The following is a 24,117-nucleotide window of genomic DNA, read 5'->3' on the forward strand; positions in this document are numbered from 1 at the left end:
TGGCCTTACGGGGCCCCCCGGGCTCCCCCAGCTCCTTCCCGAGGACTCCCCGGCCACGTCCACAGTCAGGCCTCCACCCTGAATCCCTGGGCCAAGCCAGTGAGCTTGAGGTGGTGGCTGAGGGGGCCCCAACAGCCGTCTCCTCCCCCAGCAGGGCCAATGGGACCCCAGAGGGGGCTGGCTGTTTGTGCAGTGACATGCTTGGCCCCGGCCCCTCCTTACTCATGCTTTTGGCTTCCCCGCGCTGATTTTGGGTGGATCCCAGTTCAGCTGCTGGATCTGGGAGCTCGGGGCTGGGGCTGAACAGAGGTTCCTTTAGCTGTTCCAACTGAGAAAGGTTCCAGCCCCTTCCCCCTTCTCCCTTTAGACTTCATCTTTTCCCACACCCAACTTCATTACAGAATGGAGCATCCCAGAGTTGGAAATGGCCTCCGGCATTCCCTCCCTCAAACCCCCTTCCACAAAAGGAGAAACAGGCCCAGAAAGACAGGCTTCCCCAGGGTCACCCAAGCAGGTAGGAACCGGGGCTCCCAAACCATACTGCCCACAGCGGCTCTCTTAGACGCTGTTTGTTTGGGAAAGGCCCAAGGCTGAGCCTGCTGCAGTCACTCTCCCTCCCAGGGAGGCAGCAGACAGTGACGGACGGACGCTCCACTTTGACACTTTCATTCCATAGGAAATTGGAAATTGCCTGTCAGAGGTGTCCGGGTGGCCCAGCTGCCTGCTGCCCCACACAGCCTAGGCTGCCTCACCCTGACCTGGCCACCAGGACACCCATGCAGCATCCTCTGAGCCCTGGCTGGGGGTGGGAGGTGGGGGTGGGGGTGGGGTCCTATGCGCCAATCTCAAAGAATCCTGCTCTGGTGGATCCTCCAGCTGAATTTTGCTCCAGAGCAGGACACAGAACTCAGAACACAGCAGCCAGGCCTGGCTGAGGCCCTAAACTCTGACATTTAGCTGCACTGTTTTCCAACCCTGGGTTTTCGGGAGTCTCCGTTACCAGGTTTCCTGCCCAAGGGCACAGGGTGCTTGGAGAAAGGGGCTGCAGTTCTCCTCCAAGGCCTGCAGCTCTCCTCCAGGGCCCTGGTGTAGCTAGGATGCCCCAAGACCTCGGCATTAGCTTTCCCAGTGTCTTCTCCTCCCCAAGGCTCCCAACTCTTTCCTTCCTTGAGTTGCTGGCACCCAGAATCTAACACTGGGATCTCAGTTGCCAGAGCTGCTGTTGCAAGGTCCTTAGGCTGTCCCGTACCTGGCTGTCGGGACTGTAGTCGAGGCCGCAGTTATTTTATCATGTGACTCTGCCTTTCCGTGCCTCCCTCTTCTATTCTGTAAGGCAGGGATAGCAACTTAGGGCATCACACCCAGCGCCATGGTCGTGGCCCACACTTACATAGTTCGGTGTGAATACTCAGCAGTATTCCTGTAACCAGCTATGGAAATCCCAGAACTGGGCTGAGCGAAAACAGGGGACACTTCTAACCTAAACCCTGTTAGCAACTGACAGGAAATACTGGAAGGTAAGCATTGAATACCTGTCTGTAGACATGATGTTAGGGACTGAAGACCAGCAAGATTAGCCTGGGCTGGAGAGAGGGGGGGGGGAGGAGAGGGACAGAGACAGAGACACAGAGAGACAGATGGGGGAGGGAGGGAGAGAGAGACAGAGAGAGACAGGGACAGAGACAGAGAGAAAGACAGACAGATATAGAGAGATGCAGATAGAGAGAGAGACAGAGAGACAGAGAGACAGAGGGACAGAGGGACAGGGACAGAGACAGACAGAGAGATGTAGACACACAGAGAGACAGACAGGCAGACAGACAGGGACAGAGACAGACAGACAGAGAGATACACAAAAGAGAGACAGAGACAGAGAGAGACAGAGATGCAGACACACACACACAGAAAGAGAGAGACAGACAGACAGACAGACAGACAGAGAAATGAAACTCAGTACACAGATGTTTGAGAGAGCAGGACCCAGTGAAGGATTGAGGGGTGTTTTGTGTGAGTGTAGTGAGGAAAAGGCGAGGATCAGATGGACTAGAATTGGAGGAAGAGTTGCTGGCTTGTCCTGAAGGCATTAGGAGCCACTGAAGTGCACAACCCAGGAGAGGACCAAGGGCAAACTTGCCTTGTAGACTGACTGCTTGGATGGATGGAGGGGTAAGGACTGGAGGCTAGAAGGCCCACGGTGAGGCCATCACAGTCATTGAGGAAAGAGATGATGAACAAGACTTCAGAGCGTTCAGGACAGTTCCTGAGGCCACCCCCAAACTGGCCCCATTGGTCTTCCCAGTCTTCCTTTCTGCTGCAACAGAGCTACAGTGCAAATCAAGATCAGTGTCTGGGTATGCCTTGTGACACAAGAAACTGTGTCCCTACTGGGGTTGTGTGTGGAGAAATGACTAGCTATACTTCTGGCCAGGCCTGGGAGTGTCACTGTCTCTCTGGAGAGGAGCAAGGACTCCTTGCAGATGGCTCAGGAGGGCGCTGATGGGCTCTTGCCAAGGGGATCGCAAAATGAGTTCTCTGCCACCAATTCAAGCAGTTTTCAATACCACCTTGCTCTCATGGGACCTTTGGCCAGAGGTATGTGGGGGAAATCACCCAAATGGCCATTGGTAGTGTGAGGATGGCAGAAGCTGCCCCTGGTTTGTACTTCCCAGCTGGAAAGGATAAAGCAGGGGGAATTGATGCTGTTTGGCTCCATGCTCGGAATCCTCAACATCCAGTTCCAAAGCCATGGCCCCTGTCCTCCCTACTGGTCCAAAACTCCCCAGAGTACAGCCCAGTAAGGGAAGGGATGTTGGTGTTGGAGGGGCCATGGTGGGTTCCTTAAGAATGTAAAAGATACAGTAAGGCGGTCAATCAATAAAGCTGCTTCTGGCCTGGAGTCAAGGCAACACATACCGGGCTAGAGCAGGGACGCACGGCTCTCTGTGTGTGACTTAGCAGCTCCTGAGCCTACAGGACTTACCTCAAAAATCAAAAGAAATCACAGATGCCCCTTCCAGAAAACACGGTGGGTTAGCAACACTGAGCCAGCGCCTCAGTGTGGTGCCTAGAAATGCTGGATAAAACACTAAACCCCCTTTTAAATTCACCAACAAGACGGTGGGAGGGGTGGACGTACATCTCAGAGGAGCCGCAGACCCACGTGCATTAAAGATGAACACTACTTCAGCCATTGTCCCGAGGCCTCCTATGGGCCTCTAGTGCCAGTGCTTGCCTTTGAAATGGCCACACTTCTGGAGATAGAGACGAAACCCTTTCGGGGAGACAGGTGAGATACTCACATAGACATACTGTGCACTGTTGTCCCTGCTTGACTTTGAATATGCTGGGGGAGGGAGGACAAAGTCTCCCATGAGAACCTTCAACCATTTGTCTGTCCTCACAGGTTCTTGGGGATAAATTTAAATGACTTATGAAACCTGAAATCCCTAAAGCAGAAATTGGTTGGAAATGATCTCGCCTGGTGCCCCAGAGAGCTCACAGAAGACTCTGAAAAGAAGAAACCCTTCAGCCAAAGCCTCAAAGAGCATCCGGGGCTAACGTGAACTCCCATCAAAAAACATGAAGCACACAAGAAAACAGGCTGCGTGGGAAGACTCAGCAAAGCCTAGCACGAGAGGATCACACCTGGGCCTCCCACTCCCATTTAGGGTATGGAAAGTGTCTCTTCTGTGGTAATCATGAGAAGAACCTGGAGGAATCGAAGCCCCGCTTTAAATAATATATTTTTATTCTTTGTAAATTTCGTACATTTATGCAGTATATATTGGTCATACTCCACCACTGCCTCCCTTCGTCTTTCCCTGCTCCTCTCCACCCCATCTTCCTCCCAACTTCATGTCCTCCTTTTTAGCTTCTGTTTGGGTTATTAATAACAACCCCGCTCCAATTAGTTCTGCCCATACGCACATGAGTGTGTGGTCATCCACCGGAGTATGAGCAACCTACCGGTGTCCTCATCCCTAAAGGAAAACGACTCTCTCCCTCTCCCCCTCCCCCTCCCCTCCCCCTCCCCCTCCCCCTCTCCCTCTCCCTCTCCCTCTCCCTCTCCTCCCTCTCCCTCTCCCTCTCCCTCTCCCTCTCTCCCTCCCCCTCCCCTCCCAGTACCTATCAACTACCAATAAGGGAGGATCCATTCCTGCTGGGATTTTGGCTGACTTGACCTTGTGCAGGTCTCAGGCTGTGAACTGACATGTAGTCCAGCCATGTTGGACCTGTGTCTGCCGTATCCAGAGGTCACCATTCCGCTGCTCTCCTCATCTGCCAACCCTTAGGTTCTTCCATTCCTGCCTTCCATGAAGTCTCCGGGCCTTGGATTTCAGGAAGTTGGAATAGACGACCCACCAGAGCAGTCAGTGGTTTGCTCCCAGCACTTGGACTGGTTATTAGAGTCTAAATTAACCACTGCAAAAAGAAGCCTCTCTAAGTCAGGTCTGAGACTAGCACAAATCTACAGGTATAAACATCGTGATGTAGAATTCAGATTGACAGTGTGACCATTTAGCAAAACGGTAATAATGGGGTTACCCCTAGGGTCTACAATGACCCCGCCCATGGGCTTGGATCAGGTTTACAATACCAGGCATAAAGTCCCTCCTGTGGAGCAGGCCTCATGAGCAATCAGTAAGTGGTGCCACTGCTGCACCAGGGGACAGATTTTGCTAGCAGCCAGTCTTGTAGCATGCAGAGGCCAGCGAGGTAAGCCATTAATGCCTTTTCTCCCCTTACAGCCTGTATAGCACCTTCTGACTAAAATACTTTTCTGTGGCACTAGTAAGAAATAATAGACAAAAATAAATCACGCGATAAATCAGGGTTAGAGCCTGATCTAACCCTAAGCACATCCGCCATAGATAGTGACATTTAGAGAAGCAGGGACCTCCACTGAGCCCTGGCACCCATTCAAGTACAAGGACAGACCCTTCGAGCCACAACTTTTTCCTCTCTGAAACTCTCTCTCCCAAAGTTTGTTGATAGAGCAGAAATGAAGAAAATGGCGGTAAACAGCCTAGCACCCTCATGATGAAAAAGATTCTCACACCCAAAAGAGCTAAATTCAAAAGCACTCCAAACTGAGACTACGAATGCCACTTCTCAACGTGACTTATTATTTTTTTCTAATGCAAGAACTCGAGAGTAGGAGGCTGAGTGTCAAATGAGAATTAATTCAATCCAGTTAATACTGAGACCCAGCTCCACCACAATCTGATCAGGGGAATGGTCAGACACTGCAGTTGCATATTAAGATGTCTTTTATCTAGGGGACTAACAGTCCAGGCATATATATATATATGTATGTATATATGTGTGTGTATGTATGTATGTGTGTATACATGTATATATGTGATATGTGTGTATATATGTATAATATATATATACATATATATATAAAACATATAGAATAAAATGAAGATGTGTCAACTGGGGAAGCAAGCGGCTAAAACCAATCATAAGAGGAGAAAACACAGTAAAAAGGGCGTGATGATCGGAACCAGCAGATAAGGACTTAGAACAAGTGTTATGAACGTATTTAAGCTTTCAGAGGTAAATAAGGATTTACTGCACGAGGATATTAGATATTTCTTCAGGGAACCATCAGCTGTACGAAAACGGCAAGACAGACATGATAGCTAGTGTACGTAACAGCCAAGCTAACTGAATGGAAGGATGGTAGGTAGAAGGCACCAGGGTTCTGTCTCTCCACCTGGCACTATCGGAACTGACTGGTGTAAAGATCTTCAAACCCCGAAACCAGATGGAGGCTCGCAAGCTCCAGGGAAGTCAGGAGGTTATCAGAGCCCCATGGCAGCCCTGTACCCCTTTCCGTGGTCCAATGGCAGGAAGTTCTTCGCGCATCCCAGAAGCAGCCTGCGCACATCTTCGGCGAGCCCAGGTAGGTGAGAGGGACACTGTCCTCCACAGTGGTCACCTGCGCGGTCAGATTTTCGGTTGCTGATTCTGATGCGGGTAAAGAGGAAGATGGCTATCACATCGTAGCTCCTCCCAGAAAGGCAGGGTCTTCCACGCCATTGGAAGTCACTTCCAAAAGGATTTAAGACACTAATGACCCCTACCCTCTTTATTTTTCATTTTTCTTTTCCATTTTTGAAGCTAGACATTAAAGACTAGACAGCTAAAAAAAATTAGAATTCGTATGTGATTGCACATGTTAATAAATGACCAAACATGTCTAGTGAAATAAATCTACTCAGAAAAAAAATAACTATTCTAAAAGCTAATGTAATAGCATATTTTGTGACTCTATGTTCATATTCTGCATTATTCAAGAAATAAATGCATTTAAAAGCACCGCTAGTTTAGGTTTGGGGCATAGCACCCCCAAAATATGTAGCTTCTCAACATCAACAAACGGAAGAGGGTTGGGCAGAGGAGTGAGGAAGTAGAATCGTTTAACAATATTGGATGTAAACTCAGATCAGTGCAAATAAGAGTGTCTTAACTTTAGGATGCTGACTCTAATTTCCATGCTAAGCACAGGGGAGGGGGAAACAAAAGGTGTGCAACAGCCAACAATGTGAAGTTTATAATATCTGATACCCAATAAAAATTATAGGCACATAATACAATGTATCATGTAACTTATAATCTATAATTACAGTACAGTCATTGCTAAAGGCTGGGTGGTGGTTCCACTAAAAACAGAATTACTGCATGTCCCAGCAATACTACTGCTGAATACATTCCCAAAGGAAAAACTACATGAAAATAAGTCTATAGTTCTGTGTTTACCACAATATTATCTACAGCACGGAAGACACAAACCTAGCCTAACTGGCCATCTGGGAATGAGTGAACTGATAGAATTACACACGATTGGGTTTTACTCCATGTTTTTTATTTTAAAGATATCCTATTATTAGTGAAAATAGAGGTCACCCTGGAAGACTTTATGTTAAGTGAAGTAAGGCAAGCACAGAAAGACAAACAGCACACGACCTTATCATATGCAGAACCTCTGTCATACAGGCAGGAGCGCAGCGGAGTGGAGCGCAGCGGAGTGGAGCGCAGCGGAGTGGAGCGCAGCGGAGTGGAGCGCAGCGGAGTGGAGCGCAGCGGAGTGGAGCGCAGCGGAGTGGAGATATGTGAAGATGCTCATCAGAAGAGATACAGATGCCGTAGAGGAAGACTAGACTGCAGGAGCTCCACCGTGCAGCAAGCTAACTATACTGATAACTGAAAATGTCAAGAGAACAGGTGTTAAGCTTCATCATCTCAAAATGGAAGCTATGTGGATAATGTTTGTTTGTTAGCTGGACTGAAGTGTTCCTTAATGTGGACATTTCAAAATACTGTGTAGGTAGACAAAGTGAAAGCAATGCTGGTTGCCATCCCGAATCTACACTTAAACATTTACATATTAAATATTTATAATCATTTAAGGGAAATCCCTCCTCCAAAACACTTCCAGGCATTCCAAGGAGGGGAAGATACAATGTCTCATGCAGTCAGAACTGAAACAAACTCATCAATCACTAGACAAGGTCATTAAATTGGTTACTATAACTCTAACTTATTTGTTCAAAATGTTAAGAAAAGGGAACCAAAGTAAATTTTTAAACCACAAATCAAATAGATGGAGATAAAACCTCTAATGTCCATGATAAAAAAAATATCTAGTGCCTGAGAATTGAAGGTAAATGAGGTAATGAGAGGGAAACGTTCTCGTGTATGTGAGGTTAGTGTCAGAAACTATTCAGAGGAGGGGAGAGAAGCAGGCAGAGAAATAACAATGAAAAGGGGAGTCTGTAAGCTGTGGGGATTGCCATGCCCTGGAACATGCGTAATTGGAGTCCCCGAAGGAATGAAGCAGACAGGGGAAATATTTGAAGACGTAACAGCCACAGAGTTTCCAAATGTGACATTAACTATAAATGGAGCATCCAAGAGGTTCAACCGAACTCTGCCTCAATAAACATCAATGAACTGCATCAAAGTACATCACATGCACATCAGAGCGGAGCAGCTCAAAGCCAGGGATAAAGAAAATGCCCCTAAGATAGCCAACAGAAGAGATCTGTCCAAAAATTAAAATAATGCCAAAGTTCTTTCTGGAAAAAAAAAGCAAAAAACATCTTAAAGTGTCAAAGGAAAAATGATATATGAATCTGTAATTGTACACTCAAAAAACACATTTTCCAACAAATTCACTACCAGCAGACCTGAAACTCAAGCAATGTTAGTAGGAAAGTAGAAACCAGATAGATAACTAGAAAGACCCTTAAAATTACAGTGTGTTCTTTAATCAAACCCAATAATGCAGTGTGTAGCTTATAATTTATACTAAGTAAAAAAAATATTACAATTAGTACCATGTGAATGAAGAAGTGTGTGTGTGTGTGTGTGTGTGTGTGTGTGTGTGTGTGTGTGTGTAGAATGCTTATAGTATTGCCACAGGCAGGGTACCACAATCAGGTCCGTGTAATAAGTGGGAGTGGCAGAAGGCTGCTTGGTGTTGTGCATTGATACTGTGGACACTGATAGGTAGTGTACTATGTGTGTAGGGGCATGTAGTCTTGAGTGTGATAAACAAACAATGAGGGCTGTAAGCCCTAAAATAACCACTACAATAACAAAGGAGTTATGCTTAGTAACCAAAAGAGATAAAATAGAAAATCATTTTTAAAATTAAACTTATAAAAGTAAAATTAAGAGAAGAAAACAGAACAAACAAGAGATGGGCATAACAGAAGACAAATACCAAAATATTACGCCTGAACCCATACATGTAATTATATTAAATGTAAATGCTGTAAATGTCTGCCATTAAAGGGCAGAGATTTTTCAGATTAGAGTTTTTAAAACGAATAAACACTCGACTACATCTTGCCAGTAGAAATGCAGAAGGATGATAAAAAGAGACACACATTATCCCTAATCAAAACAAAACTGGAGTGGCGAGACTTCAAAACATAAAAATATTAGCAGGGATAAAAAATTAATTTTATCACGATAAAATTCATCCAGATAAAAACACTGAACACGTACACAATGAAACATGATGGAAAATTAATTGCAGTGAACTAAGACGAGAAACTATGCCCGAAGATTCCAATGTCTGTCTTTCTCTAAGAATGGATAGAATAAGTAGAGAGGAAAATCAATAAAGATATACAAGACCTGAAAAACGAAATTAACCTGACCCAGCTGGCATTCATACAGCACTCCACCCAACAGCAGAATACAAATTCCTTTCACATGCACAAAGAATGTTTACCAAGATACACCACAGTTTGGGCTATAAAACAAATCTCAATAAACTTAAAAGGAGCCCAGGCTTACACAGCTTGTTCCTTAACCACACTGAAATCAAATTATAAATTAATAACAGAAAGATCTCTGAAATGTCCACAAATATTTAAAGCTAAGTAATACGCTCCTAAATAGCTGAAAGGTCAAATAGACAGAGCAAAAGGAATCTGTGCTTCTAAGCAAATGAAAGTGAAAACATGTCGGGATTTATGGGCCACCACAGAGTCCGTATTTAAGGAAATTCACAACGCTACATGGTTATATTAGAACAGAAAGGAGTCCTTGAGTTAATGGTCTCAAACTCCATCTTAAGAAACCAGAGAGCAATGGGGCTGGGGATTTAGCTCAGTGGTAGAGCGCTTACCTAGGAAGCGCAAGGCCCTGGGTTTGGTCCCCAGCTCCGAAAAAAAGAACCAAAAAAAAAAAAAAAAAAAAAAAAAAAAAGAAACCAGAGAGCAAGTTAAATTCAAAGGCACCAGAAGAAAGAAAAAAATGAAAATTTCAACTAAAGTCAGTGAAATTTTTGTTTTTTTTTTCCTGCTTTCATTTTTTTACTTTTATTTTTATTTTTTAGACAAGTCCTCACAGTATAGCCCTAGCCGGCCTAGAGCTTCCTTTGTAGAATAATTTGGCCTTGAACATCCAGAGACCCACCTGCCTCTGCCTCTTCAGTGCTGAGTTTAAAGGCATGCGCAACCACACTCAGATTTTATGAAATATTTTTAAAAATAGAAAAAAATCAATTAACCCAAAGTCTTTCTATTTAAAATGACCAATAAAACCTGAAAAAAACAAGCCAAACATGGTGGTGCATGCCTTTAATTCCAGCACTCAGGAGTCAGAGGCAGATGGATCTCTGTGAGTTCAGGGTCAACCTGGTTCACAGAGTGAGCTCTAAGCTACACAGTGAGATCCTATCTCAAACAAACAAAATATAAAAAGCAAAATAAAAACTTAAGGAATGTTTAGCTAGCTCAACTTGATAGAACAATAATACAGTACATGACATAACCACTATCAGAAACAAAATAAATGGTATTCACTCCCAAATGCAGGACTGAAACTATTTTAAAAATAAATTTAAGACTCCAGGTCATTCCAGAACAAACCTCTGAGTCCATATGGCTGGTACTGGTAAGTATTCTCAAACATTATTATGATGGTTTGAATGAGAATGGCTCCCTATACGCTCATATATTTGATAACTTGGTTCCCAGTTGGTGGAGCTGTTTGAGAAGGATCAGGAGGTGTGGCCTTGTTGGAGGAGGTGTGGCCTTGTTGGAGGAGGTGTGGCCTTGTTGGAGGAGGTGTGGCCTTGTTGGAGGAGGTGTGGCCTTGTTGAAGGAGGTGTGGTCGGGTTGGAAGAAGTGTGTCATTGGGGTTGGGCTTGGAGGTTTCCAAAGACTCCATTCCCAGTAACCTCCTTCTCTTTCTTCCTCTCCCTCTCCCTCTCCGCTTCCTACTTGTGGATTAAGATGTGAGCTCTCAGCTGTTCCTGCTGCTGTGCCTTGCTCCACCATCACAACCTCTGAAACTGTATACCCAACTTAACATTTTCTTTTTTTAAGTTTCTTTGTCCATGGTGTCTTGTCACAACAATAGAAAAGTAAGGCGATTTTGGAATAAATTGATTGTGAACAAATACATATAGAAAATTCAAAGGAATAAATGATTTTCAATTGTTTCTATAAGGACGACACTACTACAAAAACTAAACTAAGAAGTGACAAAATAAGAAGTCATTAGCCAATATCCTCCTAAATGCAGATGTAAAAACAAAGGTTTCAACTTGTCAAGTCCACTAACATTTGGAAGGGAGAACTCCTCATGACACAATAGAGCTCAGGCCAGGTATGGTGGCACAGTGACTCACTTGTTCTTCTAGTAATTGAGGGTTTATGGGAGAGAACTCAAGTTCAAAGCCAGAGTGGGTTATATAGTAAAACTCTATAAAAAAATCAATGGAATGAAGAATAAAAATAAAGTAAAATTACTTTAATTCTAAAAATGTATGTGAGTTTAAGAGACAGATATTAATGCTATTCATCACAATAAAACTAAAAGGAGCTCTCTTTGCCCCATCTACTGCTTCTCTTTACCCCATCTACTGCAACATTCCCGAAAATGTTGACATCACTCTGAAGGAGCACACAGTCATTGTGAAGGGCCCCAGGGGAGCTCTGGGGAGGGACTTCAATCACATCAGTGTAGAGCTGAGTCTTCTTGGAAAGAAAAAGAAAAGGCTCCGTGTTGACAAATGGTGGGGTAACAGAAAGAACTGGCCACTGTCAGAACCATCTGCAGTCAGGTTCAGAACACGATAAAGGGTGTGACATTGGACTTCCGTTACGAGATGAGGTCTGTGTATGCTCACTTCCCTATCAACATTGTTATTCAGGAGAATGGGTCTTTGGTTGAAATCTGAAATTTCTTGGGTGAAAAATACATCCGGAGCTTTCGGATGAGGACAGGTGTTGCTTGTTCTGTCTCTCAAGCCAAGAAGGATGAACTAATCCTTGAAGGAAATGATATTGAACTTGTTTCAAATTCAGCGGCTCTGATTCAGCGAGCCACAACAGTTAAAAACAAGGATATCAGGAAGTTTTGGGATGGCATCTATGTTTCTGAGAAGGGAACCGTGCAGCAGCCTGATGAATGAGACCTCAGTTTCACAGCTCCAGAAACAAGATCCTGATCACAAGTACAATTTGGGCTCTATGGGAATAATAAGAGACTTATATATTTAAAAAAACTAAAAGGAAAAGTCATATATTCTCAGAATATAGAATGTAGATGCAGAAAGAAATCACTTGACCTAAAATATCTCACCATTTGCTCTAAAATGCAACCTCTGAAAACTAATAGTGAAAAATAATATTTCTCAGTCTCACAAAGAATAAACAAAACAAACAAACAAACATACAACAAAAACATCCACCAGAGTTAGCGTCGAATTCAACTGAGAAATTTTGGATCCTTGAGATCAGCATCTCATAAGGGCGTATGCCCGCACTTGTCTTTAACCCTGGAAATGAGGAGCTATCAAGGTGTCAATAAAGAGGAAAAGCGATACAAGGAGCTAAAGGAAATAAAAATAAACAGTGCCAAATTGGGGAGAAGAGAGTGAGCCTCACCTCACATACAAGCAGCACGGCTAAAGTGCTTGGTACGCATCTATGAGGACATGAGTTCAATCCCCGGAACCTATGAAAAGCTTGGCATGGGGCACTAACTTGTCATCTCAAGGCTGGGCAGCGGATCTCTGGGACTCACCAACTGGTAAGCCTAGTCCCAGATCCCTGGAAAGATCCTGCCTCAAGAAACAAGGTGGACTTCCTGAGGAAGAATGCCACTAGAGGATGTCTGTCCTTCTACTCCCACTCACCCAGACACACTGACACCAACACTGACACACACCAACATACAGAGAGAGAGAGAGAGAGAGAGAGAGCCGAAGGTTCTACAAAGAATCCATTCAAACTAATGAATATGTTTAAAAAGTTTGGAAGAGACAGGATAAATATGCAAATGTTAAATGGGTCCCTTGTTGTTGTAAAAATATAAAAATAAAAAAAGTATGGATGTCTTTTACCTGCTTGGTCCGCACCGCGGTGCCCCAAGATACCTGCTAGATATCTTGGTGGAAACACATCCCCCACTCCTTAGCGGCCCAGTGTCTCTTGCCACCACACACTTTCCTATACTCAAACCCTCACATAAAAGAACACACAACACAATAATCTTTGACCCAAATAATTAAGATATAATTGCTCACTTTAACATACAAAGCCCGGTACCATCCATTCCTTGAGAACATTAATAACAACCTGTAAATACACATAGCAGAATCTTAACATCACTTGCCATGGCTTCTCACCCTCTCCTCCTGTCCCTCCTGTGTCTCCTTCTTCTCTAGTCTCCTCCTCTTCCTTCAAACTTCTCTCTGGCCCATCCTTCCTTCTCCTCCAATGACAGGCCTCCTTCTATCCTGTACCTGCCCCTCAACTGTACTTTACAAATTCAATGGGGAGAAGGTTCTGGTGAAGTCACCTGATTCCTGAGTACCTAACAGGGCACCTGTCCTTGGGGCAGTGGAATTAGCATCAAAATACAGATAACTCCAGGGCAAACCACAACTGTCCCTGACTAGCCATAATGAAAAGTTTGATATCGTGACATAGAAGAACATACAAACACCAAACATTTACTGATAAATCTTCCAAGAGGCACATGTGTTTCATACATTGGGAACTGCAAAATGTTACTGAGAGAATTGAGGGTGTAATGGAAAGACTGTGACACGAAGGCCTTCAGAGCATTGGAGTGTCTCGTCTCCTACTTTTGATCTACAGATTCAGCATGACCTCAAGCAAAATATCCTCAGGGCTTTTTCTGTGGCAATTAAACAGCTTCTTCTTAAAGTCCTAGAGAATCTCGGCTGACCTAGTACAGTCATAACAACTTTGAGAGGAATGGACTGGAAGACTAGTAAGACCGTGTGGTCTTGGTAGGAAATAAAGGCGTTTGGAAACAGTTCTGAATATATACAAGTGATTTTTCTTGCATGTGTATGTATACATGTGTGGTGTGCACACACAGGCTCACATGTACTTATATGACACTCATGGGCATGTATGTTTGCATGTGTGTGGAAGCCCAAAGTTGGTTAAACTTCACCATTAACACCGAGAGTATTTAAGGATTTGGAACTACTCCCAAGTGGGTTTGTAAAATGATGCAGCTAATTTGGAAAGCCGTCTGGCAACTTTTTAAACTTAGGCCCAGCTATAGCATATGTTCCTACTGTCTGATCCAGCCACAATGCTTATACATATTTACTCACAAGAGATGAGAAGCTTATATCAGTACAAATAGTGAAACAGAAAAACCCTACCCCCAAGCTGAGAACAACTTAATTCTCCACCAGTGTATGAGGATTTCAGAACACGGAGCAGTAATAAAAAACGTTTGCTGCTAACCCCGGAAAAAGCATGGGTGAGTTTTAAAGTAATTTTCTTACATAAAAATGTCAAATGAAAGACTATATGGTGTGAGTTTCTTCATGTAAAATTTCAGAAAATTGAGAGCTAATGTGATTGAGAGAGAGAGAGAGAGAGAGAGAGAGAGAGAGAGAGAGAGAGAGAGCAGGTCAGCGTTGCCTAGGGAACAGAGGGTAGGAGAGAGGGGAGAATCTGTGATAGCTGAGGCCTGAAGGACTTCTATAGACAGCTCATACGTTTCTTATCTTTAGGTAACTTTAGGTTTTAGTTGCCAAGCTGTGTGATTTGAACTGCACTTTATGGCATGGGGCATCTCCGTAAAATCGGTTTAAAAGTCTGAGGTTGTTGATTTGGCTTTTCATGCTCTGGAAAACTCTATGCAGAATCAAGCAACTCATTCTAAATATAGACACAGAGACAAGGGAAATCCTTATACATTTGGGAAAAGGGATTAAGAGAATTGACTACATAGAGGTCTGAAAGATGAGCTTCAGGCAGGAGGATAATCATCTTTGAGGAAACTGTTGAAATGTCAGCCGGAATACTGAATGTGGGCAAATCTTAATAGATTTTACTTTTAAAAGGGCAGCAAAATCTAGTTTCGGGGAGAGAAATAAGGTAGAATAAAAATACCAACCCAAACAACTGGGGAGGAGATCACCTGCAGGTAATATCACTCTTCAGCGGGGAGAAGTATTCGCTGACTTTAGTCTTGTTTGTTTAAGACAAGATACATACCTGAAATTTCTGTAATAATCAAAACGTTAAAAAGAAGTTTCTAAAAATCTTACTGATCTAAGAAGCAGTAGCAGATCAGAACATTTAAAAATTCAAAGCTGGGAGACAATCGATTTTTCTGTACATTAGATCCCTACAATATAGTTACTGCTGAACCCTTGAATAGTTAAATTTTCAATGGAATTAACTTTTAATTGTACATGTTTAAGTGTATATGTTCATGGGGTAGCAAGTGACTAATTGGTACATTACCACATTCTGTGAAGCTTTAAATTCAAGTATTTATCACCTCAGAAGAAAGCTCAACATTACTGTCTTAGCGCTCCTATTGCCACGAAGGGACACTGACCATGCAGCCCTTATAAGGGAAAATATTTAATTGGGTCTGGCTTACAGTTTCAGAGGTTTAGTCCATTATCATCATGGCAGCCAGCAGGCAGACACAGTGCTGGAGAAGCTGAGAGTTCTACATCCAGATCTGCAGGCAGCAAGAACAAGACACTGGGCTTAGAGTGGGCTCTTGAAACCTCAAAGCCCACACAGAGTGACAAACTTCCTCTAATAAGGCCACACCTACTCCAACAAGGCCACGCCTCTTAATAGTGCCACTCCCTAAGGGCCTATGGGGTCACTTTCATTCAAACCACCACAATTACAAACACAACAATATAAGCTCAAAGAAAATATTAACAGATGTAATAAGGAGAGAAAATATTGAGAAATAGAACATCTTCTTCTTAAAAGACCAACAGACACATCTCTGATCATCCTGTTCAAAGAAGAGAAAAAGCACAATGAACCATGTAAAGAATGAAAAAAAAAAAAGCTGGTGTGATTTGTGTTAAATAAACAACGCAAAAAATTATGGAGAGTTTTGCCAGGTTATTAAAAAACACAAGCAAAGACACAACTCTTCCCATGAGCTAATTCACTAAAACTGACACAAGAGGAAATGGAAAGCTATATGGCTAATGACACGAGAAACAGAATTTGTAGCTTTCCTTCCTTACAAAAGAAACTCGGGGGTTGGGCTGTAAGGATTCTATCAACCAGAAAACTTCATCTTAAATGTTTTGTTCTTCACAGACTCAAGTAGGACAAAAGAGCATTCTGTGAGTTTAATCTACCTTTGATTAGAAATTCAGGAAACAATGGGACACTGAAGGAACGTCTCTCATCCTTAGAACAAAATGCAAGAAACCCTAAACAAAATTTTACTAAGCTTTGCAAAAATGCATCCTTAAAAAAATATGATATCGTGTAGCAAAATATAAAGAAATGCTTTATAAAACAACAGCTCACATCTTATGTGTTTTGTGTCTATATTCCTCTTTTCTAAGGGAAAAGAGACTCTGAGGAGGAAAGCGAAAAGGGACGAAAAGCAGACATTTTATCAGAGACAATCCGATAAAATGACAGAATCACAGATAAACACAAACTCGGAAAGTTGTGTCTAGGAACATGCACTTCTCAAGCTGGCCCCCAGAGAGAGCTTAACAAGAGTGATCACCGAGGCTGCCATCTTGGTTATCTGGGACTGGAGGATAGTATAATGGGTGGTTTTATTTTATTTTAACTTTTTATTGATTCTTGGTGAATTTCACACCATGTACTCCAATCTCACTCATCTCCCTATCTCTTCATATCCACTCTTTACCCTTAACCCCCCCAACACACACACACACACACACACACACACACACACACACACACACACAAACACACAACATCTCATCATGGAAACCCCTGGCTACCCTGAAACTCACTCTGTAAATCAGGCTGGCCTCAAACTGAAAAAATCTCCTGCCTCTGCCTCCCAAATGCTGAGATTAAAGATGTGAGTGCACCACCAGTTCCTGACAGCCAGGATTTTTCTCATTTTATTTTATTTTATTTTATTTTATTTTATTTTATTTTATTTTAGAGACAGAGTCTCCTGTGGCCTAGGCTGGCCTTGAACTCCTGATCCTCCTGTTTCTACTTCCTAGTGCTGAGATCAATTGGCTGTGCCACCTCACTGCAATGACTCATTGGTCAGGTTTGAGGCCTCTGGCTTCTGCTACACTATCAACACTGGATCCTCACTGGGACTCCTCTCAGATATCCTGTTGTTGTCCTATGTCACAGAGATCCTGCAGCTTTGAATCTGTAGAATCTTCACACCCTCCGGCAGTTCATAGATGGAGTAGATGTTGGGGTGGGCCACCTCAAAGCCCTGCATCCGGACCTGGGTGCTACATGCTCTCCCACACCCTTGCCACTAGGGAAGAGCTCCCCAGCACTGCCCCAGCTACCTCACCTAATGTCGCAGCTGGCAAAGGGAAAGACAAGCTCTCCTGCTCTCATAACTTCAAGCTGGGCTTTCCAGGCAAGGCATTGTAGGGCCCCCTCTCCCAGGTGCCGCAGCTGCCAAGGGGCAGGGCCGACTCTGCACAGCACTTGGACATCAGCGTGGTCCCAGGTGGCAAACCAGACCAGGGATGCCAGCATGGCCTTTGTTGGTAATATGAACCACTAACATTGACACAGACCCCTGCTGCCACATGAACTCCAGTGGCAGCATGGGCTGGGACTTTGCCAAGACCTCAGGTGGCAGGGCAAGCTACTTACATCGGGTTCTTCCTCTCTACCCTCATCCTCCAGTTCTGCCTCTCTTCATAGTACGTCATAGAACGGTTCTGCTTCTCTGTCCCTCCCATCTCTCCACCACATCCCTGCATATTGCAATGTCTTCATGAGGTGGGCAGGCCTCTTGGTGTCTTCCACCCCTCTTTACTGCATGGCAGAGCAGTGGACCTTCATGTGTATGTGTTTGTTTTGTGTGTATGTCTACATGCATATATAGCTCGTGAAGGACAGAAGGCTTAGATCCCATAGAACTGGAGTTACAGAGGGTTGTGGGAGTTACAAATGGGTGCTGAGAATTGAACCCAGGTCTTCTGAGGCTCAGCAAGTGCTCTTTACCACACGGCCATCTCTCCAGCCTTTGTATTCATTTTTCGAGTAACTATAATAATTGGCTTCCCCACACTGTCTGTTATGGTCAATGTTCCTTTCTCTGCTGCTTCTGGTCTCACCTGCCTTGAGGAATAGCCAACAGCTCAGGTCACCCCTCTGTGCATACACTGCTATCGACTGCAGCCCAGGACAGCCAGGCCTTATTGATCAATTAGCTTCCACAGCCACAAGCATAGCCATGGGTGCAGCTGTGGCACTAGTCCTGGGTAGCACCCTGACAGGCCCTTCAGAGAGGGAAGCTTGGCATCTGTTCAACCTGCCATCCCACAGAACCCTGACCATCCTTCCCAGCATCTCCTACAGAGAGGGCCCTGCTCCTATAAAACCAAGCAAGTCCCCAGACCTCCTGACCACTCACAGTGACCTGTTCCTGAGCCGTGTGAATACAACCACAGTCTCCTGCACTGGCGGGGTCCTGCACTTATGCAAACCACTCACTGACAGCTGGACCATGCAGATGCTGTGCCTGAGACTGGGAGAAAAGAGAGGGCTTTTCATGTGTTTGTTTGTTTGTTTGTTTGTTTGTTTGTTTTGAGACAGGCTTTCTCTTTGTAGCTCTGGCTGCCCTGGAACTCACTCTGTAGACCAGGCTGGCCCCGAACTCACAGAGCTCTGCCTGCCTCTGCCTCCCCAAGTGCTGGGATTAAAGGTGTGCATCACCACCCTCCCCAGCAAGACATTTCACCCGGTAGATTAACACAGGCATAAATGTGCAATTAAAGAGTTTATTTTAATAACAATAATAATAATAATAACAACAACAACAAAAGGTTTTGTTGTGGCATTTTCACAAACACACACACCATTATACTTTTTTTTATTTTATTTATTTCTGTCCTCCATGCCCTTCTCCATTCCTCTCGCCCATCCTCCTCTCAGTCCATACAGTCCTCTCTTGAGCTTTTACATCCAATGAATTCCATTGCCCTTTCCCTTTCCCTCTTTCAGGATCCTTTTCTCCCCTTTTATGGTCCCTTCTTATATTCATGAGTTTTACACACACACACACACACACGCGCGCGCGCGCGCGCACACGCACACACATGCAAACAAGTGCCACTGAGCCTGGCTTGTTTGCTTAACAACAATTTCTGTAACTGTCTGTTGCTCAGTCGGCAGAGGCTAACATGCATAAAACCCTGGGCTCCTTTCTCAGACCCATGGAAATGGAGTGTGGCAACCAATGCTGTGACTGCAGTGCTAAGGAGGTAGAGGCAGGAGGACCCAGGATTCAGAAGACATTATGTCTTGGTCTGTGTTCTATTGCTGTAAAGAGAAGCCATGACCACAGCAACTCTTATAAAAGAAAGCATTTCATCAGGGCTGGCTCACAGTTTCAGAGGTGTAGTCCATTATTCGCATGGTGGGGAGCACGGCAGCATGCAAGCAGACATGGTATAGGAAAGGTAGCTGAGAGTGGTACAGGCTCTATAGAGAGAATCTGCAGGCAGCGGGGAGAGCAAGCCAACTGGGCCTGAAGTGGCTTTTGAAACCCCAAAGCCCACCCCCAGTGACACTTCCTTCAAGGAGGCCACACCTCCTCATCCTTCTCAAACAGTGCCGCTCTCTGAAGACTAAGCATTCAAATATATGAGCTTATGGGTGCCATTCTTATTTAAATATCACGCATGGCCAGACTCAGCTACATGAAATCCTATCTAAAACAAAAACGAAAATATTTTGAGCTCCATTTGCATCTGTTTTCCTGCAAATGTCAGGATTTAATTTTTCTTCATAGCTGACCGTGTACCCCTGAGTGTTCCTGGCATGAACATTTTCTTCTATCTGTTGATAGAAGCTGTTGATAGCTAAACTGTTTGTGCAAACAGTAAACATAGGTATGTGAGTATCATTGTGTAGTGTTAGTTTACCCTTAGTGGATATCTGGGAATGTATAGTTGTCATACATTTCTATATTTTGTCTTTGTTTTCTTTCAAATTTTATTTTTTAAACTAATTAAATTTTTTAATTTTTAAAGTTGAAAATGGATTTTTTTAAAAATACTATATATTCTGGTTACAGTTCCCCTCCCTCAGTTTCTCCCAGATGCTCACCACTTCCTCACCCATCTAAATCCACACTCATCCAAATCCCTTTCTTTCTCCCTGCCATTAGAGAACAAACAGGCATCAAAAAGATAAAAATCAAATATGAAAACATAAAAGCAAACAAACCAAAATGGGGTAAAACAAACAAAAAACAGAGGCAGAGAAAAAGCACATATAGATGTAAACACACACACACATGCGCACACACACACAGAGAGAGAGAGAGAGAGAGAGAGAGAGAGAGAGAGAAACCCCATAAAAATACAAGACTGGAAACCATAAGAGATGAGAAAAAAACTGTAAGGTTATTTTCTAAATGCCCAAAGCATATTAGACAAAACAAAACATTGCATTCATTCTGTGTTGTACACACAGTGAGACTCAGTTGGGGAAAACTAATTTTTCCTTTGTGAGTTTCTGGGTTTGGGGTTGGGGCATGTAGCCCCTCTCAGTCCTGGAACCCTATTTAGCTTGATAGCTAAACTGCCGTGCACGCTGCCTCAGTCTCTGTGAGTTTGTGTCTGCATCGGTTGTTTCCGTTTGTCCTCAGTCTGCAGTGGCTCTTACAGTCTTTCTGCTGCCTCCTTTTCTACAGAGTTCCTTGAGCTTTCAGTGGGAAAGTGAGTATTCCAGAGTCTCTCATGCTCTGCACGGTGTCCAGGTGTGAATCCGTGTACTGCTTCCACCTACTGCACGGGGGAGCGGGGGAAGCTTCTCTGATGACTGAACAAGTTAATGTTCTGTGAGTACAGCCAAATACCACGAGGAGCCATTTTATTGCTCTGTTCCCGGAATGGAACAGTAGTGTTTGGTTTTCTCCTAGGTTCATGGTTTATCTAGTCTCAGGCACTTGGTCACCCAGTCAGTATCAGCCATGGGTCCCATCTGCTGAAGTGGACCTTAAATCCAATCAAATAGTGGTTGGTCCCTCCCACACTTTTGTGCCCCTATTGCTGCCCTGTGACCTTTCGGAGAGGTCATACTGTAGATCAAAGAGCTTGTATCTGGCTTAGTGTTTACCTTTCTCCTGGTAGCATGCACGGTGCCTTCCAGTACCATGAACACCAATCAGTGGGAGTGAAGGCTTTACGTAGACACCAGCTCAACCTGTTCAATGTGTTATGAAGGTATTTTTGGCAATGGGGTCTTACCATCGGTTTGTAGCAAGCAGCCCGTAATCTTAACAATAGCCTGTGTTTTGGGGGTGTTTTCCTGGGGCCCATATGTCCAACAAATCAGTTCGATGTAACCCATTCCACGCACTGGAGGCTTCATTTGGTGGCAGAAGGTAGACATCTTTGTCTTCCTCATCATTTTGGTGATTTCGGTAATCCCATTTAGGTTTCTTTCATATACGTACATATTTCGAGAAAGTTCTACTGTAGTTGGTTTCCATGCAGTCCTCGAGGAGCCTCCACACTGACTTTCACAAGTTTATGTTCCCATGGGCAGCGAGGAAGGATTCTTCTTTCCACATTTTTCTCACCAACATTTGCTGTTTTCTTGAAGACAGCCATTCTGACTGACTTCGGGGATGGAATCTCAAAGCAGTCTCAATTTGTATTTCCCCGATATTCTAAACATACACCGGCCATTTATTTGTACTTGGTCCTGTGAGATGTGTCTTGTCAGTTCATTAGCCCATTTACTGACTGGAGTTTGTAGTGCACTTTCTTTTTGTTTTGTTCTCCTGTTGTTGCTATGTTTTCCCAGCACCATGTGTGAAGCTGTTGAAGAAGTTCTCTTTTCTTTTCTAATGCATGGTTTTGACAGTTTCCTCAAAAATTAGATGGCTAGAATGATATAGATTTATTTCTGGGTCCTCTTTCCTGTCCCGTTGGTCTCCATGTCTGGTTTTAGACCACTACCATGCGGTTTCTGTTACTATGACTCTATAATATGATTTGAGATATTATAATGTAACATAATTAATTTTATAATACAATTATAATTCACTGTAATTTGGAAGGGTTGTGACCTCTCCAGCAGTACTCACCCTGTCCAGGAATGTTTAACATATCTAGTGTCATTGGTTCTTCTGCATTAAGAGCACATTCTCTAGTGCTGTGAGAAACATCAATGGAGTTTTGGTAGGACTGCACTGGATTCATGGGCGTCTTTTGACAACATTATCATTTTTACAATAAAATTTCCTGCAGTGCATGATCTTGAACGTCTTTGCATTCTCTGATGTCTTCTTCAGTCTATTTCTTCAATGTCTGCAAGTTCTCATTGCAGAAGACTTTCACCTCCTAAGTTAGGTTTGTTTCTCAGGCTTTTTTTTTTTAAATGATTGTGAATGAGGGGCTAGAGAGATGGCTCAGTGGTTAAGAGAACTTGCTGTTCTTGTAATGGCCTGGGTTCAGTTCCCAGCACCCACATGGTGGCTCACAACATGGGGTTCAGGGGATCAAACACTTCTGGCCTCTGCAGGCTCTGCACACATGTGGTGCACTTACATATATGCAAGCAAAACATTCATACATATAAAATAAAAATAAGTTATTGTGAATGGGATATTTTTCCTGATTTCCTTCTTGGCAAGTTTACTGATGCTGTGCAGGAAGGCTACTGATTTTTTTATATATTGATTTCTAGCCTACCAGTTTATTTAAAGTCTGTATCAGGCCTAAGAGGTTTTGGGTAGACTCCACATAGGATTCTTTGCCCATAGAATCATGTTACCTGTAAATAGGGATAATTTGACTTCTTCCTTTCCAGTTTCATTTCTTTCTGTTTCCTCTTGTTTCCCTCTCATTCTGTTGCTGTAGCTAAGAATTAAGCCTGGTACAAGAGAAGAGCATTGGGGTGGGCACTTTGTCTCAAGCAGCAGATGGGATGTTTTCCTTGTTTCCCCTGTTGAATACAATGTTGCCTCAAGATTGACAGTTGTAGCCTTCATTATGCTAGGGCCTGTTCCTTCCATGCCTAGTTCTTTCTAGACTTTATAAAGGGAAGCTGAGCTGTGTCTAAGGTCTCTTCTGTGTCTACTGAGGTGAAAATGCATTTTCTGTCTTCTTACTACTTCAGCGTTATGTCACCTTCACAGATACTGAGCCAACATCCCTGTGATGAAACTCACGTGATCATGATGTACCCCCTTAATGTGCTCTTAAATCCAGCCTGCAAGTATTTCATTGAGAACACTGGCTTCACGGAGTGAGTTTGGAAGTGTGCCCTCTCTTTTCTACCTTGTAGAACAGCTTGAGGAGTATTGATGTTGGCTCTTCCATAAAGGTTTGGTGAGATTTGGCATCAAGCCCATCGGGTTCTGGATTTTTCCTTGTGTGGAGACAGTTTATCTCGGCTTTAGCATTGCTGTTCTCTATGGATGAGGTGTTTTTATCATATTTGTATCTTCCTGGTTTGGTCTTGATGAAGACCATTTTCTTAGTGAAGAATCTCAATTTCGTAAACAAGCTATTTCTCTTAAAATTAACCCATAAACTCCATACAGCTTTTTTTTTCTTTTTTCTTTTTTTTTTTTTTGGAGCTGGGGACCGAACCCAGGGCCTTGCGCTCGCTAAACAAGCGCTCTACCGCTGAGCTAAATCCCCAACCCCAAGTCCATACAGCTTTAAGTAACATATCCATGGAGAACTTCATGTCACTCAGAACTGATTTGAATATTTACCTCTAGGAGGAAAGAGAAGAGACACTTTTCTGTATGTGTTGTACTTCATACTATGTCTCTAAATAAAATAATCTTATATTTATATTGTATCTTATATAACTTTATATATTAATATATAGCTTTATATTATATACAGTCATGTGTTGTAAATAATATTCTCTTATAAAGCAGTAAAAAAAAATACTGGAAGTCTAAAAGAATAAACTTTGAAAAAAAAGACAATAAAAGCTTTAACAGTAAAACAAGCTCTTCATTACCCATAACAAAGCACAAACCGAACCACCAGACCCAAGTTGCCTCTCCCACTGAAAACACATCTTTGTTTGCTTATATTTATTTACAAGCCAGTGAGAATATAAGCCAGGAGAGGGCCTTGAAGGGACAAGTTGG

General features: G+C 43.5%; 1 long non-coding RNA gene and 1 pseudogene across 1 annotated transcript; both read left to right on the top strand.

Moving 5' to 3' along the window:
- Nucleotides 1-394: 394 nt before the first annotated feature.
- Nucleotides 395-3,755, top strand: LOC148002806 (uncharacterized). The gene is made up of 2 exons (XR_015631147.1): nt 395-514; nt 3,404-3,755. It is a non-coding gene; the product is annotated as an uncharacterized LOC148002806 (long non-coding RNA).
- A 7,569-nt stretch (nt 3,756-11,324) lies between these two features.
- Nucleotides 11,325-11,947, top strand: Rpl9-ps21 (ribosomal protein L9, pseudogene 21; annotated as a pseudogene).
- Nucleotides 11,948-24,117: the final 12,170 nt, after the last annotated feature.

This window comes from Rattus norvegicus, chromosome 10 (assembly GCF_021556685.1).
Source record: "Rattus norvegicus strain SHRSP/BbbUtx chromosome 10, alternate assembly SHRSP_T2T, whole genome shotgun sequence".
Lineage (NCBI taxonomy): Eukaryota > Metazoa > Chordata > Mammalia > Rodentia > Muridae > Rattus > Rattus norvegicus.